General features: G+C 42.1%; 1 long non-coding RNA gene across 2 annotated transcripts in view; it reads right to left on the bottom strand.

Moving 5' to 3' along the window:
• LOC138439288 (uncharacterized) overlaps window positions 1-12303 on the bottom strand; it is a 50490-nt gene extending 38187 nt beyond the window's left edge. Inside the window, exon 1 of one of the 2 annotated variants that reach the window (XR_011256670.1) lies at window positions 12126-12303. This is a non-coding gene — a long non-coding RNA (uncharacterized lncRNA). The remainder of the gene's footprint in view (window positions 1-12125) is intronic. The other variant, XR_011256671.1, reaches the window with a different exon arrangement.
• Window positions 12304-20340: the final 8037 nt, after the last annotated feature.

Below are 20340 nucleotides of genomic sequence, written 5' to 3'. Positions count from 1 at the left end.
AGATTCAGACAACCTGTGGCTTACATTTTGCCTTTGTTACTTGTTAGCTGAGTCCTTGTTGAACTTATTCTCAAGCTCCCCTAAGAGATTTGCTGTTGATGAGCAGTCAATGCTGAACTTGAGGTCTGTATACAAACACTTTTGCTTTTATTGGCTCTCAGGTTCCGGGTATATGTCTTCCTTGGCCTTCTGTTCAGATGTAAAACAGAGATCATAGTTGTTATCTCACAGGTTGTTGTGAGGACAATTGAAATAGGTTCTAGGATCACCTACCCTCTCTCTTTGCATTGCCTATGCTGCAGAGACTGCTCTGTTGCCACATTAAAGAAGACCACATCTAGGGACTTTCCTGGCAGTCCGGTGGTTAAGACTCTGCAGGAGATGTGGGTTGGATCCCTGGTCTGGTAACTAAAATCCTACATGCCACCAAAACCTAAAGCTTTTAAAAAAAAAGACCACATTTTGTCTCTCTGCTCCTGTGACCTGGTCTGGGCATGCGGCTCTCTGACGTTGTGGGAGTTATGACAAAACTGCTTCCTAGGTTCTAGGGTTGATTCTGACTGTGGTGCTGGAGATATATATATATATATATATATATATATATATATGTTTGCTCTTGCTTTAGCTCCAGGGAGGCAGTAAGCAGTAGGTGTTTGGGAGAAGCTTAGCTCAGAGTTTGTTAAATAAGTGCCTGGAGGGAAAGCTAATAAGTGTAAATGACTCCGTGAGGCCCCTCAGTCTCTGTTCAAAGTGCTGAGTGGAAACTGGTATCTCTGGGCAGACAGTACCTCGTCTTATGCTGTGGGTCTTTGGTTGGCCAGTCACTCTTCTTGCCTCTCCTCTCCATCGGGGAGTGATGCTATGGAACTGGGGGGGCCTCTAGAATAGACGGGGGACACTTCTTGGGCACTGAGACTTCCGGCTGGGCAGTGGGATTTGGCAGAAAGTAAGAGCCTAAACAAACCAGAACCGAAGGATTCAGAAATTCTAGTTAAAAGGGAATGGTTTGGGGAAAGAGTAGAGAAGAGAGGTGACCGCACACTGGTTCAGTTTCGGAGTACCCCTATTCTGTGACCCACCCTTATCATCCCAGGTCTGCCTCACGCATTCGATTCACCTATGGCAGTGGTTCTAAATCACCCCTGTGCAGCAGACTGTCTGCAGAGATTTAAGTCACCTGGGGCCAGGTGGTCAGTGTGAAAACAGTCCAATGAGGTCTCCAGGTGGTTCCACTGGGCACCACGTGGAGGGCCATGGCTTGGGCGTTACTCCTCGTGCCCCCCCGAGGAAACCTCCTTCAGGTTGCCGCCGAACAGGCAGCAAGATGCAGTCTTCTGTACATTTGGGGAAAGCCAGCTCCAGGAGCAGAGAGGATTTCTGACCCACGGGGCCATCTTCAGAGGTGGTAGTGGGACTTCATTCTCACTCCTTTGGCCCCAGCGATTTCTCCCCTGGCTCTGTGTCTCCAGCCATCCTGGAGCAGAAAAGTCTCTTCCCCAGAGCCCTCCTCAGTTCCAGAACTTCTGGAGGGGAAGTAATCAGAAGAAGACAACTTAGGCTCCAGGACCATCTCTAGTCAGCTTGGGTGTCTGATGGGCAGGCTGTTTGACATTTGTGAGGTCCATTTCTAGTCTGAACAGCCTCCCTTATATGGTGGTTGTGGGGCTCCAGCAAAATAATGTGGTGAGCAAAGGACATTGGGAAGTACAATAAAATTTTATTATCGTGGAGCAGCCTCCATGCCCTTTTTCCCTCCAAAGGGCTTAAACATCTTGTCACAGGATGGAAACTCGTCTCTGCCCTGGAGTTGGGGGCTCAATACCAAGGAGTTGGGAGCAAACCTGTCGGGTGAGTAAACCTTGGTAAACACAGTATTGCCGAACTGGATGGTGGGCACAGTTTTTTTTCGTTGTTGTTTATTTTCAGTTGAAGGATAATTGCTTTACAATATTGCTTCAGTATCTGCCATACATCAACATGAATTAGCCATAGGTATACATATGTTCCCTCCCTCTTGAACTTCCTTCCCATGTCCCACCCTTTGCCATCCTTTTAGGTTGTTATGGAACCCTGGTTTGAGTTAGTTTTTTGTTTTCTAGCAAAGAGCAAAAAGGAAAGAAAACAATGAGCCCTATGTGACTGAATTTGTCGGAGTCCTTGGCTCCAATCTGGGTTCAAAAAGTGAAGCCTGCAGGGGGATGAGCCAGGGCTCTGGAAGAGGCCAGGGGCTGGGGAGAACCTCTCCCAGGGTGGTGCCAAGAGGCTGTAGCCTGAGTGCACAGAGAGGACACGAAGCCAGCCCTGCAGCCTCCTCTGCGGCCCCCCATAACACCCCAGCTGCCTCAGTGCCCCTAAGAGAGCTCCGAGAGGGCCTGGGGTGCTGGTGTAGCCCATCACAGGAAATCCTCACTGCTCTCTTTGACCCCTTCTGGCCAAGACAAACCCATGTCCCCCTCTGGCAAGATAAAGGGGCATCATTTTTGTTGCATCAAAGGTAGAGGAGAGTGGAGGGCACAGCAGACCATGTAGCAAGCCGGGTTCTAGGGCATTCTGGTCCCCTGATGGGGAAACAGGAGATGGGGAATCTGAGCTGGAGGAAGTGGGGAAGAGTGTAGGGGTCTGGAGGGTTCATGGTTCGTTGCACTGAGCAGGAGTCTGAGGAGGGAGGAAGAACAGAGCCTCGGGTGACAGGCACCACAGCCACCTCTGTGCATGGCTTAGGCTCACCAGAAAGCGGGTGGTTCTGGGTAAAATGAACATCCTTGAGGCCCCCAGAGAGCTCGGACCTAAGCTTGAGTGTGCTCAAGTCCCCAGGATGAGGCTGTGTGGAAATACCTGTATCCACTCATGTGTGATTCCTTTCCATTTATGAAATGGTTTCTCTTAGAACACGTTTGATTCTCAGAACAACCCTAGACGGCAAGCTGAACCAGTTTTATCAACTCATTTTATAGTGGGGAAAACTGGGGTCCTGAAACACAGTGACTTATCTCCAAGTCTTGGGAGCGGAGAGCTGGGGGTGGAGCGTGCGTATGCTGACCGGTAGTTGTCTGGTGCACTTTTTGGTTTTGCATCTCAGTATTTGGGCCTGTGATGCTGCCAGGCCCTTCAGTGCTGCATCCCTTCATCCCATCCCACTGAGCAAGCACTCCAACCAAGCACTTTTATGTCTTGGCTTCTCTGGTGAGAGACTGTGGTTTGGCTGATGTGTGAACTTGAGTTCCTGCTTTTGCTCTAGGCATCGTGTGTATTTAACCATTTTGATGGAATTTACTTTAGTCCAGGTTCAGGCTGTTCACTTTCTTCCTTTCCTTGTTGCTTTCAGTTTTATCCATGTTCAGGGCAAATGATTTGTCTTCTCTTGGGCCTTCAATATACATTCTCCTCCCCTTGTTACCCAATCCGAGCTGTACTGATCTCGGCACCACAAGCTAATAAAGTGAAAGACAAGTCACTGGAGCAAGGGAGAGAGTCTATTTGGAAAGCCAGCGGCCTGAGAAAATGAGGGTCTAGTGTTCTGAAGAACCACCTTGCCTGCGTTTGGATGCAAGTTTCTTTTATAGAATGAAGAGAGAGAGGTGGGGAGGTAAAGAAAGGCAGTAAGTTTTTGTAAATATTTTTTTGATTCTGGTTAGACTCTAGAAGGGACATGCTAATTTCTTCTTTCCTGCAGCCATTCACAGGTGGGCCAAGTCAGGATGTCTCCCCTGTGCTAAACAAAGGTATTTTAGCTTAACATTCAGGCATGGGAGGCAGAGTCCCCCAGAGATGCGTCATTATGTATACTTGAGTTATAGGCAACATCTGTGGTGAGTGACTTGTAGCAAATGCAATGGAATACAAAAGTGAAAGAAACAGATCCAACATGGAGTCGGGTTTGTTCTTCCCTATTACACCCTCACCAGACCCCACAGCCAGAGAATATTCTCTCTCTCTTCCCCTTGGAAAGGCCTTTGCTCACGGGACACAGGCTGTTTCCTTGGAAACAAAAGCCAGAGTTCTCTCCGCTTTTTGGCTCTATTCCTTCTTTAAATTGCGCATTTGTTTTACTCTTCCTTTCTCTGGCTAAGGTTTTCCAAGGTTTCCTCCTGGGCTGACTCCCTGGAATGGGCTGCCTGAAATTTTCCGGCTGCTTCTGGACGATTCCTCATGTAATTATTTCAACTAAGAATTATAGTAACTGTTTGTTCTGGGTGAAAAAGGAAGCGAGGAGCTGACATTCATAATGTGCAGCTGTCTTCTGGGCTCAGAAGGTGGCCAGGAGCCTGATAACGTGATGCTTGCATTTCCTAGCGCTTACAGGTTTGCAGAGCGTGTCCTTGTGTGTTTGATTGTCATAGCAATGATGTGAGGCTGGTAGAGCAGGAAATGTCATATCTGTTTTACAGGGGAGGAGACAGAGGATTACAGAGGATGACTTCATGTTTTGGTCTTAAAACTGCATCTAAAGTTTGCATAAGAAAACGTTGTTTCAGAGTACAGTATGAAAGTTCATATAGAATAGTATATAGGTTGATATTGGATGTTGTCTCAATTTGCTTGGGCTACCATAGTAAAAGAGCATAGACTGGGTATAACAACAGACATTCTAGGGAGCAATTAAACTCAAGGTGCTGTCTTGAAAGCCCAAGGTATTAGGAGACTAAGGTGGTCTATGAATGGTCTTTTGCAATGTGCTCTAGAAAGAAGTCGTAACTTAAGTCACTGAGTTTAAGGTGAATGTGTGGTGAGGTCAGAGATAAGAATAACAGTGAGGGCCTAACGGTGATATTAATGACATGGGAGTGGAAATGGCAGGAGTCTGGATTCAAGTAGAGCTTGAAAACGCAGCACAGCTTCTAGAGCAGATGACGGCAGAAAGCGGTGAGACTCTGAGAGTGGAGTTTCCTTCTACACAAGGAAAGCAGAGGACACAGAGGGTGGGGAACTTCTTTAATTAGATTAATTTTAAAAAAGGGTTTTTTTTACCATCACATGAGGAATGACAGCTGACAGTAGGTGAATAGCAGAAAATTGGATTTGAGAAGCAGAATGGGGAAGGGGATAGATGATGAGAGGGGTTTGCGATGTTGATAATGGCCAAGGATGACAGCGGGGTTGCTGGAACTTGGAAGAAAGTTGGGTTAATGCGGGTGCCACAGGCCTGGTTGTTCACCATGCACAGTGCCCTACGCTATTCTTTGTGCTTCCTTCGGGAGCAAAAGTAGCATCAGCTGGGATGCAGGGAACTCTGGGACTTCTGTTTCCTCCCTGTAGAGTAATTTTCCCGAGGGAGGAACTCTCCTAAGAAACAACTCTCCTAATAGGAATATCCACTAAGGGGTATTAAGTGTTAATCTGAAATTTTAATACTGGAAATATTTTAAACATTAAACATTTCTCAACTGTTTGCCTTGCTACACTCTATAAACTGAGGTCAGATACAAGTGTGCATCTATGAAACTATTTTCTGAAGAGCATTCATTAATTATAATTTATATATGTATATTACATAATGCAAGTTTTTCCTAAAAAGATACATATTGTGGTTTTATAACAAGAAGGAAGAATTGTCAGGGTAAATATAGGGCCTATTTGGTTTAAGTTGGCAAATCAGAAAATAACTTTCTTCCTTGTTCAGTTCAGTCTCTCAGTCGTGTCCGACTCTTTGTGACCCCATGGATGGCAGCACACCAGGCCTCCCTGTCCATCACCAAATCCTGGAGTTCACTCAAACTCATGTCCATTGAGTCGGTGATGCCCTCCAGCCATCTCATCCTCTGTCGTCCCCTTCTCCTCCCGCCTTCAATCTTTCCCAGCATCAGGGGCTTTTCAAATGAGTCAGCTCTTCGCATCTGGTGGCCAAAGTATCTGAGCTTCAGCTTCAACAGTTTTAACAGCTTCTTCCTTGTTAAAGGATTAAAAAAGACCTAAAATAGTCATCAAAATTGTCAGATCAGAAACATCTTTGTGCAATATACAAAAGGTTCATCAGCTTACTCATTGTCTTCTCTGTCATTCAGACCTACTCCTATATCACCGGGTGATGGGGAGTCAAAAATTACTTGGGGAAAACCCCAGTTCTCACAACAGATAAGAGGTGACCAGAGAAACAGAGCTGAGTGTTCTTGAGCTAATGATCAAATCCCTGAGTCTACTTCTAGTTTGTTAATTCTGGCCCTGGGGGTTGGTTTCCACAACTGCGCCTACACGCTGGGACAGGACACACATGACTACACTTCGGCTGGCACCGTCTTTAAAAAGAACTTTCGCTGAACTGGAGCAAGAATGTGGAGCCATTTATTACCAAACCGAAGAGAAAAGTGGTATTAAAAGGCACCTCAATGCGAAAGTGAGCTCATTAAAAAATAAAGGCCTTTGGAATTTACTGGCAATTACATTTCCTTAGAAAACGATGCATTATTTATAGGATGGTTACAGAAGGCTCTATGATGAGGTGACTACTTCTCAGCTTTTCAAAGTAGAAAAAAAAATTGATAACTCAGTAGCCAGTAAGGTGTTAGGCGATCGGCCTACAATGTCCCCTGCCACTGGAGTGTCTTTTTCAACACTGTACACAAAGTACGTTGGGATAATCCACTTGCTTCTACATGTGGTTGGAATGCAGGCTGCTGGTGAATATCTGTAAGACGTAGACGAGGATTCCTGGAGAAGATAGGCTTTGAGCTGAGCTTTAGGGAATGAGTAAGTTTTTGACTGAAAGACAAAGGAAAGATTACATTTCAGTCGAGAGAATAACTTGAACAAAAGCCCAGAGGTACTGGAGTACTTGCTGGGCTTATTTATATACGGTAGAACAGACTGTGATGGTTTTTTATTACCCTAGGAAGAAGGAATAGGACATCATTCTCAGTCCAGAAAACACATAGCACTTCAGTTATCTCAAAAGGAGAAAACTGAATGCAGAGAAGTGGTTACATGGCCAGTGGAAGAGCTAGTAATTCCTTAGAGGTGGCAAGGCAGCTCCAAGTTTAGCAACCGCTAGGAAGCTGCTGCCTCCAGCTGGGCTGGAGAGAGGAAGAGAGATGTTACCAGCTCCTGGGATCTGGGACCGTCTGGTGGGAGCAGCGGTGAACGTAGTCCTGCCTACGGGCACTAGGTCCATGAAAGATCATGTCCCATGGCACGGGTGCCAAGTTGCTTCAGTTGTGTCCAGTTTTGTGTGACCCTAAGGAGTTTCAGATTGATTTTTTTTTTGCCACAAGGGGCCATTACAGGATTAATAATTTCTTTGAGTTGTCAAAATTATAAAAATAATACACATTCATTATAAAAATATTCTAACAGCACAAAAATGTATAAGATTAAAAAGTAAAGGTTTTTGATTTCTTTCCTGACTGCCTTGTTTCCTACCTACCACCCCATTCTGCAAAGGTCAGAGGCTGGGGATACCATATAGACACTCTCAAAGTATATACAAACACGATCACCAACGGCACACCACTACCTCTACCACCACTACTTACAGATACACGCATAACATGCCTGATGCATATATTTTAGTATGAATATATTTTATGTACATATGAATATATATGGGACAGATCATGCTTATTTATCCTGATATTGAAATAGTTATGCGGGTCATTAATTCTGTTCTGTCATTTTGTTTTTTCCAGTGAAAATACATCTTGGGCATTTGCTGTGTCAGTGCATGTTCAGTTGTTTAGTCACTGCTTCCTCTTTGTGGCCCCATGAACTGTAGCCCACCAGACTCCTCTGCCCACAGAATTTTCCAGGCAAGAATACTGGAGTGGGCTGCCATTTCTTACTCCAGTGGATCTTCCCGACCCAGGGATCGAACCCACCTCCCTTGTGTCTGCTGCATTGGCAGGTGAGTTCTTTACCACTAGCGCCATTGTATCAGTACATGCAATATATACATCTACCCATGGTCTTATTAATGACTATACAGAGTTCTTGCCTGGAGAATCCCAGGGACGGGGGAGCCTGGTGGGCTGCAGTCTATGTGGTCGCACAGAGGTGGACACGACTGATGCGACTTAGCAGCAGCAGCAGCATACAGTATTCTAGAGTATGGAATTTTTTAAACTAGTGCCTTATGAACAGGCTTCCCAGGTGGCACTAGTGGTAAAGAATCCACCTACAAATGTAACAGACATAAGACATGAAGGTTCGATCCTTGGGTCAGGTAGATCCCCTGGAGGAGAGCATGGCAACCCACTCAAGGCATTCTTGCTTGGAGAATCTCAAGGACAGAGGAGCCTGCTGGGCCCCAGTCCATAGGGCTGCAAACAGCTGGACACTACTGAATGACCTAGCATTTATTCACAGGCATTTAGACTTGCCGCACTGACTTGATGCACATGAGTTTGAGTGAACTCCAGGAGTTGGTGATGGACAGGGAGGCCTGGCGTGCTGCGATTCATGGGGTCACAAAGAGTCGGACACGACTGAGCGACTGAACTGAACTGAGACTGTTTCCAATATTTTGTTCTTAAGAACAATGTTGCAGTGAACATCCTTATATGTACTCTTGTATTTTTGTTCAAGTATGTAGAAAGAGAATTGCTAGGAAAAAGAAAATTGAAAATATATGATCCAATTGTCCCACTAGCAGTGAAGCAAATAGTTTCTCCCACATTCTCAACAACACAGATGGTTATAAATGAAGTCTTAGCTAATCTGATAATTTTGCAATGATACTGAATTTTGCTTAAAATTTACATGTATTACAAAGAGATTAAATATTTTCCCTATATTTGTTAGTTACGCCCTTCGTGCCTTTTCTTTTGAAAGAAAGAAAAATCATTCTTATTGAATTTTAAGAGCTCTTTGTATTTTTAAAAGAGATGCTTGATTTTATTTATCTACTTTAGTTTTTGTTGTGCTGAGCCCTCATTGTTGCACTCGGGCTTTCTCTAGTTATAGTGTGCAGGGTTATTCTACGCTGTGGTGCACAGGCTTTCCGCTGTGGTTGCAGAGCACAGACTCTAGGCGTGTGGGCCTCAGTAGCTGCAGCACAGGGACTCAGTATTTGTGGCCTGCGGGCTCTAGGGTGCACTAGCTTCAGTAGTTTCAGCACACAGGCTCAGCAGTTGTGGCTCCTGGGCCCTAGAGCACAGAGACTGCAGTAGCTGGGACGCATGGGCTTAGTTGCTACAAGGCCTGTGGAATCTTCCCGGATCAGGGATTGGACCCGTGTCCCCTGTGTTGGCAGGCAGATTCCCATCCACTGTACAACCTGGGAAGTCAGAGTTCTCTGTATTTTATAGGAATTAGTCCTCAGACTTTCATTTGTGTTGCAGATATTTCTATTTGCTATTTGTCTTTCACTTCATTATTTCTGCCCCCAAATATTTGCTTCTAACTTTTCTTCCAACGCTTGCTTTAATTACAGGTGTTTTGAATGCCTTCAGAATTTTTTCATCCTAGAAAAGCATCCTCTAATATTATAAAATATTCATCCACATTTCCATTACTTTCATTTTTTTTATATTTAAATCTTTGACCCAACTAGAATTTTTTTATATCAGAGGTGAGTTAGAGATTTATTTTCCAAATAACTGCCAAGTTCTAAAAATAATTTATTAATGTACTTTTTCTTCACTCATTTGAAATACCACCTTTATCATATACTAAATTTCCATATATATTTGGATCAATTTCAAGAACAATTTATATCTGCCTCTGTCTAATGAATTATATATCATTTTATTTAAAATAGCTTTATTTTTCTTTTATTTTCACATCTGGTAGGGCTAATCATCTCTCATTCCTTTCATTTTCACCTCATTACACATATATACATATGCATTCTCATGCAAGATTTTTTGAATAAATGACAATCACTCATGATAATGATGATGACAATGTATTTATTGTATGTTTATTAAGTGCCAGATCTTATTCCAAATGCTTTACTATTATTGATTATTCCCTGCTATGTTGTGAATACTTATATTACCATTTCCATTGCATGAGCAACTGAGAGTGTGAGATCATTATGCCCTTATCGTCTTGATATTTCTTAGTTAAAAACTTTCAAGACAAGGATTCATCAACTTCCCATGCTAGGATACCTCACAAGTCATTAGCCAAGCTATGGACTGACTGGCTCATGTTCAACTGTCTCCAGGTGAAGTCACAGTCTCTCGGAGCAGAGCAGAGCTCCCTAGCTTGCACTGTGGTGGGACAGACATCGTGGCTCATATATTTGGGACATCCTCTGAATTATCTCATGTGGACAGTGCTTATTCTTTTTGTTTGCTTGCTTGTTTTTTATTGTCTCCTCCTAGAAAAGAAACCCAGATCCATGTAGGGATTTTGAACATTAGCAAATGAACTTCAATAAAATTTCTTGAGGGCAGAAACAACCTGCCTTAGGAGACTTAGGTGAATTCGTTCGGGATCAGGGATTTTTGCCATAGCAGTGCAACTAAGAAATATTGAACAGGTTCACTAGATCTGCTGGGCAGTCAAACTTACCAGTGAGCTCTATCTGGTTGGCCTATCTAAGACTAAACTCTCAGGTTTAATAGTGGGAGCATACTAGGTTGCAGCATTAGTAGTTGAAGCATTAGAGGAAAATTAGAAAATATAATGGATATGACACATGCTTCAAATAGATGGCATGCACGTCTAGAGGATTAAGAGCCTTTACAGCCACCTTCTAAAAGAAAATGCTTTTCTGTATCTCTGCCAGAGAGAGACCTGATTTCCTGCTTTGTGAGAACACTCCATTAATTCTTTGGTATATAAGGGGAGTTGGAGTTTTTATTTGTGGAACTTTCTAATATTTATGCATCATATTGGTGGATTTTAAGATGTTAGTCTTACCTGTGTTTTTGTGAGCGCTATCTAAAGAAGGATCCAACTGTTGAGGCAATCTAAAAACAGCTGAATCTTCTAAGATCATACAGAATTAAACAGTTTTCTACTGGAGTCTCTGGCTTACTTTTGAGACTTCCTCTGCTTTTCTCGCTTATCATGATTTGTTCTTTTAGAGGAAGTAAATCTACTGAAAAGAGATCAAAGTGCTAGGGTATTAGAGGGCTTGAGCGTTGTTATTGAGCAGGACTGTAAACCGGAAAAAATATATATGATAGTGTGTAGAAGGACTCATATTGGGATAATCGTTAGCCAAAAAGTTCATTTGGGTTTTCCATAATGTGGGACTGTCCTGGCAGTCCAGTGGTTAAGACTTTGCCTTCCAATGCAGGGTTGTGAGTTTGATCTCTGGTGAGGGAGCTAAGATCCTTGGGGCTAAAAAAACAAAACATAGAGCAGAAGCAAGGGCTTCTCCAGTGGCTCAGTGGTAAAGAATCCTGTTTGATACCTGAGTTGGAAGATCCCCTGGAGGAGAGCATGGCAACCCACTCCAGTATTCTTGCCTGGAGAATCCCATAGACAGAGGAGCCTGCTGGTCCCCAGTCCATAGGGTCGCAAACAGTCAGATATGACGGAGCATGCACCCAAAACAGAAGCAATATTGTCACAACTTCAATAAAGCCTGTCCACAATCAATAAAACTAGTCCACATCAAAAGAAAGAAAAAAGAAAAACCCGAACAAACTTTTGGCCAATGCAATATTTGCATTTTATTCAAATTCTTACTTGCCACTGGGAATTAAACAGGGAAGGAAAGTTTGGGGAAAATCATCAACTAAATACCAATATTGACGGCTGACACTTGTCATGCTCTGGCTTGTGTCTAAGTTGTTTGTCCCTTTATCCCCTCCTTATATTCTAAGATCCTAGAGTGTTGTAGCCAAGTCATCTTCTTTATCCTTACAGCGACAAAGCTTTCAATAAGCCTTGTGCCGCAATGGAATTTCACTTAAAGACAAAAACTTCACAGTTTTAAGGAAACAAGGATTTCATTAGGGTGAAAATCTGAAAAAAGCATAAATTAAGCACAACATAATCAGGAGAAAAAGCTATCATAGCGTGGCAAGCTCTTATTGCATTAAAATAAATTATAGTTATTCCATGATCCATTATTAAAGTTTTCTAGATGGGAAACACCTCAGCCAGAACTCTCTAGGACAGCTTCAGAGGCAATGAATATGAAGTATAAACTGAGGACAGACTCCCATCTAAATATGCTGGGTGGAAAGAAAATTGATAGAACGCCAAATTAAAAGCTTCATATTCGCTTTTACCTGTCACTCTTCTCTTCCTCCTTTCTATCTTCTCAGAGAACTCTCCTAAGAAAAGGTACTTTTTCAAACCTTTTCCGCACACTCTGCAGTCACCGTTGTTGTTGTTCAGTTGCTAAGTCATGTCTGACTCTTTGCAACCCCAAGGACTGCAGCACACCAGACTTCCTTGTTCTTCATTATCCTCTGGAGTTTGCTCAAACTCATGTCCATTGAGTCAGCAACGCCATCCCACCATCTCATCCTCTGTCACCCTCTTCTCCTCCTGCCCTCAATCTTTCCTAGCATCAGGGCTTTTCCAATGAGTTGGCTCTTTGCGTTAGGTGGCCAAAGTAATTAGATGGAGCATCACCTTCATCATCAGTCCTACCAATGAATATTTAGGGTTAATTTCCTTTAGGATTGACTGGTTTGATCTCCTTGCTGTCTTAGTGATTCTCAAGAGTCTTCTCCAGCACCACAGTTCAAAAGCATGAATTCTTTGGCACTTAGCCTTCTTTATGGTCCAACTCTCATGTTCATACATGACTACTGGAAAAACAATAGCTTTGACTATACTAGTTTCAGATTTTCAGAAGGCTGTGGTATAGTAAAAAAGTTAATAACCTTTAATTAAGGCACTTAAAAGCGCTCACAGAAAGAAGACAAGATCTTTTGGGTTTGGCAAAGCTATAAAATAGTAATCAGTATCATATCATGTTTTAAAATGATGCTGTTGCTACTAGGTAATCATTTTCTTTTTATGTGTGATTCATTTATCATAGTATTCCTTGAAATTGACATGATCAGATAGTCTCATTTTATAATGACAGAGGGTCTTCCCTGGTGGTCCAGTGGCTAAGACTCTGCACTCCCAATGCAGGAGGCCTGGATTTAATTCCTTGTCGGGGAATAGATCCCACACACTGCAACTAAGAGTTTGCATTCCACAACTAAATATCCCCGTGCTGCAACAAAGACCCGTCACAGCCAAGTGAATAAATAAATATTATAAGGAAAAAAGGAATAATATCAGAGAGAAATGAAAGCAGGGAGCAAGTCATTTATCTGTACAGCATCACTTTTGTCCTAAGATGAGGGACTTTTACTCAGTGTTTGCAATAAAGAATCAAGCCCAACATGATACCAATAGAGCAGAGGCATGATGTGACCACAGTTATGGTTCTAGATTAGAAAGAGAAACACCAAAAAAGAGGAAAAAGAAACATTGTAATTACTGTATTAATCTTTCTCCCTAAGGGAAATTAATCTTAGCCAAAAATCTAAGAAGAGGTTGGTCTTAGGGAAGACTGTTGGTTCGTGGAGTTGTTGTCAGAACTGGAGTGGTTTACTGAGGTACTTGATGGATGCTCCTTTTCTTAAAGCCAGTAAACAGAACAGATTTTCATCTAGTATCCAATCCAAAGAGGTCACTGATGAAAGCAAAATAGGTAAGTTGAAAATAATAAATTGTTAACTCTTCTGATCTTAAAGTTCAGAAAATGATAGAAGCATTGAAATTTCCTGATATTATCGCCGACTTATATTTATTTATTTATTTTAAAATGTTTGGTTTTCACTGAAGTATAGATGATTTACAATTCTGTGCCAATCTCTGCCCTACAGCAAAGTGACTCAGTTACACGCATATAGACTTTCCTTTTTTATATATAATTTTGTTTGTTTATTTTTGGCTATGCTGGGGCTTCACTGCTGTGTGGGCATTTTCTCTAGTCGCAAAGAGCAGGGTCTGCTCTCTAGGGGTGGTGCATGGGCTGTTCACTGTGGTGACTACACGTGTTACAGAGCACGGGCCCTAGGGTGTACAGGCTTCAGGAGCTGTGGCACATGGAAGGGAGGTTGTGGCTCCCGAACTCCAGAGCACAGGCTCAATAGCTGTGGCGCACTGGCTTACTTGTTTGCAGCATGTGGTATCCTCCGGAGTCAGGGAGGAAACTGGTGTCTCCTGTATTCACAGGCAGGCTCTTTACCACTGAGCCACCAGGGAAGCCCTACACATTCTCTTTTTTTTTTAATATAAAAGTTTTATTGAGATATAATTCACATGCCATACAATTCACCCACTTAAGTGTATACTTTATTAGTATAGTGACAGAATTATGTAACCATCATCACAATCAATTTTAGTTTATTTTTATCATGTCAAAAAGAAACCCCATTACCATGAACAGTCACTCCCCATTTCCTCCCTAGCACACCCTGCCCCTGGCCTGGGTAACTACTTATCTACTTTCTGTCTGTATATACTATATGTGTGTGTCGGATTTGCCAAATCTGGACATTAAATATCAATGAAATCATACAATACATGCCCTTTGTGACCCTTGTGACTGGCTTCTTTCACATAAACTGCACAGCGTTTTCAAGGTTCACCCATGCTATAGCATAATAATACTTTATTCTTTCTATTGCTGAATAATATTCAATTATAAACTACATTTTAATACATTCATCAACTGGTGAATTTTGTGTTGTTTCTAATTTTTGCCTGTTGTAAATAATGCTTCTATGAATATTTTGTACCAGGTTTTTTCTGGACATAGTTTTTATTTCTCTTATATCTCATTCTTATATATCTAAGAATGGAATTGCTGGATCAGAATTCCATGGACAGAGGAGCCTGGCAGGCTCCTGTCCATGGGGTCACAAAGAGTCGGACCCGACTGAGGGACTGACACACACATATAGTAATTTGATGTTTGATCTTTTGAGGAACCACCAGACTGTTTTCCAAAGCAGCTGTGCCATTTTACATTTCCACCAGTAGTGTATGAGGGTTTCAGTTTCCCCACATCCTCACCAATGTTCATTATTCTTTTTTATTATAACTGTCCCAGTGGGTAGGAAGTGGCATTTAACTGAGAGTTTGATTTACATTTCCTTGATGGCTAAAAATCCTGAGCAACTTTTCCTGTGCTTATTGATATTTCATATTTTCTTTAGAGAAATGTCTATTCTGATCCTTTACTCATTTTTAAATTGGACTCAATTCTAGCCTATTGATCTATATGTCTATTCTTATGTCAGTATCACATGGTATTGATTACTATACCCTTGTCAGTTCAGTTCAGTTCAGTCACTCAGTCGTGTCCGACTCTTTGGACCCCATGAATTGCAGCACGCCAGGCCTCCCTGTCCATCATCAACTCCCAGAGTTCACTCAGACTCATGTCCATCGAGTCAGTGATGCCATCCAGCCATCTCATCCTCTGTCGTCCCTTTTCCCTCCTGTGCTGGGGGCCAGCGTGAGGAACTCCGCCCATGGCAAAGGTCATGAGGAAGGAGGCTTGGCATACACAAAGGCGTGATCAAGCCTCAGGAAACCCCCTGTTCCCGAGCATCTAGCCCCAAAACCAGAGTCTGTTTTATGCTCTCACCTGCACCTCTGACTTTATGGGGGGCTCTCCCCCATAACCGTTTCTCTCGGAGAAGGAATAAACGTGCAGCTCCAAGGCAATAAAAATTCCTGGGCGTGACAAGAGTGTTTCAGCTTACGGACTCTTCTGAAGGTTATCTAGCCCGCCTGTATAGGTTCCTCTGGCCACATGTGATTGTTTACAGCCTCCCAATCTGAGAGGCATGAGATGTTTTAGACTTACTAAAGGCAAATTCTTTAGGGGAGTTAGAAATTATTAGTATAGTGGGTTGATTAGGATTATATTGGTGAAGGGCTTTTCATTTGTTGTGTCAATAATTGCTGCTAATTCCCTGCTCTGGGTGGGACAAGGATGTCTCAGGTCAAACCTCTCTGCTGACAGACTAGCTTGTGTGACAGGATTATCCATACTCCTGCCATGTGCTTGTTTACTACCTCTTAGCCATAAACAGCACAGAGAGTTTTGGAGTATTTTGAGAGTCTTAATTAGCATAGGGCTTTTTCTTCTTGTTGAGTCAATGATTGCTGCCAGGCCTCCATATCCTTAGGCACCTGGGAATATATTAATCAATGTATTTGGGATATAGAAAAGGAAATATAGTAGTTTTTGATGTTAGCAACACTGGATTTTTGAGTTAATGGATTTTCTCTTTTGTAATAGATCACTGTGCTTTGTTATAAATCACTGTGTCCTTGCTATGTAAAAATGTAACTTTATCACTATCTTAAGACTAAATAGATCTTAAGGGGAGCATTGGTGAAAGGATTTTCATTTGTTGGGCTGATGTTTGCTGCTAAATCTCCATGTTCCCTGCCCTTATAATGAATATAACTAGCATATAGGAGAAATAAGCATTAACCTTTAAGCATATAGGAGAAATAACTATTAACCTTTAAGATTAATCATGTTAACCTCGGGTTGAATAAAGTCCTTTCTTGATTGTAACTCACTACACCCTCACCCTATAGGAATGTAACTTTATTTGGAGGGTGGTGCCTGGTTTAAGAAAAAACACCCTTGGAAAAAATAAGTTTTTAGGTTATCAGAAAGGAAAGGATCATAAAATGTCAGCAGGTCTCACTCATGGCCAGAAGATGATGTAATATCCCTAAGACCATTTTTTTATACATTTATGTGAAGCACCTGATTTTGATAAAGGTCAGGACTGCTGACCCCCGCGTGACTCTGTATTCATCCCTATGTGTAACAAAAGGTATATAAGCAAACCCAAAAATAAAGAAGTGGGATCAGTTTCCGGAAAGACTGATACCCCCATGTCGTTCTTTCTTGCTCCTCGTTTTTTCTGGCTGAATTCCCATCTGGAGCATGGATGCTATTCCATGTAATCCAAGTTATTCAGCCTCTTTTTCTCCACTAATCTTCCTACTACACTATCCATTTCTAATCTCTCTCTATATCTGTAATTAAATATGTATTTTTCCAAAGACGCCGACACCGTCCCCCCACCTTCGAATCACCCTGGATCCACCGGGGCTGGACCCCAGCACTGCTGCCCCCAATCCCTCCCAGCATTAGAGTCTTTTCCAATGAGTCAACTCTTCCTCAGGGTATAGTGAGGTATCATCTTATGCAGGTCAGAATGGCCATCATCAAAAAATCTACAAGCAATAAATTCTGGAGAGGGTGTGGAGAAAAGGGAACCTTCTTGCACTGTTGGTGGGAATGTAAATTGATACAGTTGCTATGTAGACCATTCAGGTATGACCTAAATCAAATCCCTTATGACTAAACAGTAGAAGTGAGAAATAGATTTAAGGGACTAGATCTGATAGACAGAGTGCCTGATGAACTATGGATGGAGGTTCGTGACATTGTACAGGAGATAGGGATCAAGACCATCCCCATGGAAAAGAAATGAAAAAAGCAAAATGGCTGTCTGAGGAGGCCTTACAAATAGCTGTGAAAAGGAGAGAAGCGAAAAGCAGAGGAGCAAAGGAAAGATATAAGCATCTGAATGCAGAGTTCCAAAGAATAGCAAGGAGAGATAAGAAAGCCTTCCTCAGCGATCAACGCAAAGAAAAAGAGGAAAACAACAGAATGGGAAAGACTAGAGATCTTTTCAAAAAAATTAGAGATACCAAGGAACATTTCATGCAAAGATGGGCTCAAAAAAGGACAGAAATTGTAGGGACCTAACAGAAGCAGAAGATGTTAAGAAGAGGTGGCAAGAATACACAGAAGGACTATACAAAAAAGAGCTTCACGACCCAGATATCATGATGGTGTGATCATTCATCTAGAGCCAGACATCCTGGAATTCCAGTTAAGGTATTTCGAATCCTAAAAGATGATGCTGTGAAAGTGCTGCCCTCAATATGCCAGCAAATTTAGAAACCTCAGCAGTGGCCATAGGACTGGAAGAGGCCAGTTTTCATGCCAATCCCAAAGAAAGGCAATGCCAAAGAATGCTCAAACTACAAAGGACTGTTGTTGAAGCTGAAACTCCAATATTTTGGCCACCTGATGCAAACAGATGATTCATTTGAAAAGACTCTGATGCTGGGAAAGATTGAGGGTGGGAAGAAAAGGGTACGACATAGGATGGCATCACTGCCTCAATGGACATGAGTTTGGGTAAACTCCGGGAGTTGGTGATGGACAGTGAGGCCTGGCTTGCTGCGATTCATGGAGTCACAAAGAATCAGACACGACTGAGTGACTGAACTGAACTGAACCACACAATTGCACTCATCTCACATGTTAGCAAAGTAATGCTCAAAATTCTCCATGCCAGGCTTCAACAGTACACGAACCGTGTACTTCTAGATGTTCAAACTGGATTTAGAAAAGGAAGAGGATCCAGAGGTCAAATTGCCAACATCCACTGGGTCATTGAAAAGGCAAGAAAGTTCCAGAAAAACATCTATTTATGCTTTATTGACTATAACTAAGCCTTTAACTGTGTGGATCATAACAAACTGTGGAAAATTCTTCAAGAGATGGGAATACCAGACCACCTGACCTGCCTCCTGAGATATCTGTATGCAGGTCAGGAAGCAACAGTTAGAACAGAACTGTAACAACAGACTGGTTCCAAATAGGGATAGGAGTATGTCAAGGCTGTATCTTGTCACCCTGTTTATTTAACTTATATGTAGAGTGAGTCAGTCAGTCAATTCATTCTCTCAGTTCTGTCTGACTCTTTGTGACCCCATGGACTGCAGCACGCCAGGCCTCCTTGTCCATCACCAACTCCAGAGTTCACTCAAACTCATGTCCATCAAGTTGGTGATGCCATCCACCATTTCATCCTCTGTCATCCCCTTCTCCTCCTGCCTTCAATCTTTCCCAGCATCAGGGTCTTTTCAAATGAATCAGTTCTTTGCATCAGGTGGCCAAAGTATTGGAGTTTCAGCTTCAGCATCAGTCCTTCCAATGAATATTCAGGACTGATTTCCTTTAGGATGGACTGGTTGGATCTCCTTGAAGTCCAAGGGACTCTCAAGAGTCTTCTCCAACACCACAGTTCAAAAGCATCAATTCTTCCACGCTCTGCTTTCTCTATAGTCTGACACTCACATCCTTACATGACTACTGGCAAAACCACAGCTTTTACTAGACAGACATTTTTGGGCAAAGTAATGTCTCTGCTTTTTAATATGTTGTCTAGGTTGGTCATAACTTTCCTTCCAAGGAGCAAGTGTCTTTTAATTTCATGGCTGCAGTTACCATCTACAGTGATTTTGGAGCCCCCAAATATAAAATCTGTCACTGTTTACACTGTTTACCCACCTATTTGCCACGAAGTAATGGGACTGGATGCTATGATCTTCGTTTTCTGAATGCTGAGCTTTAAGCCAACTTTTCCACTCTCCTCTTTCACTTTTATAAAGAAGCTCATTAGTTCTTCTTTGCTTTCTGCCATAAGGGTGGTGTCATCTGCATATCTGAGGTGATTGATATTTCCCCTGGCAATCTTGATTCCAGCTTGTGCTTCATCCAGCCCAGTGTTTCTCATGATGCACTCTGCATATAAGTTAAATAAGCAGGGTGACAATATACAGCCTTGACATACTCTTTTCCCTATTTACCTCTTGTAATCTTCATTTTAAGGTCTATTTTATCTGATATGAGGATTTCTATTCTAGCTCTCTGTTGCTTCCCATTTGCATGCAATATATTTTTCCATCCTCTCTCTTTCAATCTGTAGGTGTCTTGAGGTCTGAAGTGGGTTTCTTGTAGACAGCATATATATGGGTCTTGTTTTTTTTTTTTAATCTCTTCATCCAGTCTGTGTCTTTTGGTTGGAGTATTTAATCCATTTTTATTTGAAATAATTATTGATATATATATGTTCCTATTGCCATTTTCTTAATTGTTTGGGATTGATTTTGTAGATCTTTTTTCTTCTGTTGTATATTTTGACTATATAAGTCCCTTTAACATTTGTTGTAAAGCTGGTTTGGTGGTACTGAATTCTTATAACTTTTCCTTTTCTGAAAAGCTTTTGATTTCTCCATCAGTTTTGAATGAGATCCTTGCTGGGTACAGTAATCTTGGTTGTAGATTTTTCCCTTTCAGTACTTTAAATATATCGCCATTCCCTTCTGGCCTGCAGAGTTTCTGCTGAAAGATCAGCTGTTAAGTGTATGGGCTTCCCTTGTATGCCACTTATTGCTTCTCCCTTGCTGCTTTTAATATTCTTTCTTTGTGTTTAGTCTTTGTTAGTTTTCTTAGTATGTGTCTTGGGTGTTTCTCCTTGGGTTTATCCTATATGGGACTCTTTGTGCCTCTTGAACTTGACTATTTCCTTTTCCATGTTGGGGAAATTTTCAACTATAATCTCTTCAAAAATTTTCTCATAAAGTTTCTTTTTCTCT

Source organism: Ovis canadensis, chromosome 4, assembly GCF_042477335.2.
Source record: "Ovis canadensis isolate MfBH-ARS-UI-01 breed Bighorn chromosome 4, ARS-UI_OviCan_v2, whole genome shotgun sequence".
Taxonomy (NCBI): domain Eukaryota; kingdom Metazoa; phylum Chordata; class Mammalia; order Artiodactyla; family Bovidae; genus Ovis; species Ovis canadensis.
Note: the sequence above shows the minus strand (reverse complement) of the source record. Positions and strands in the feature narration are given on the sequence as shown.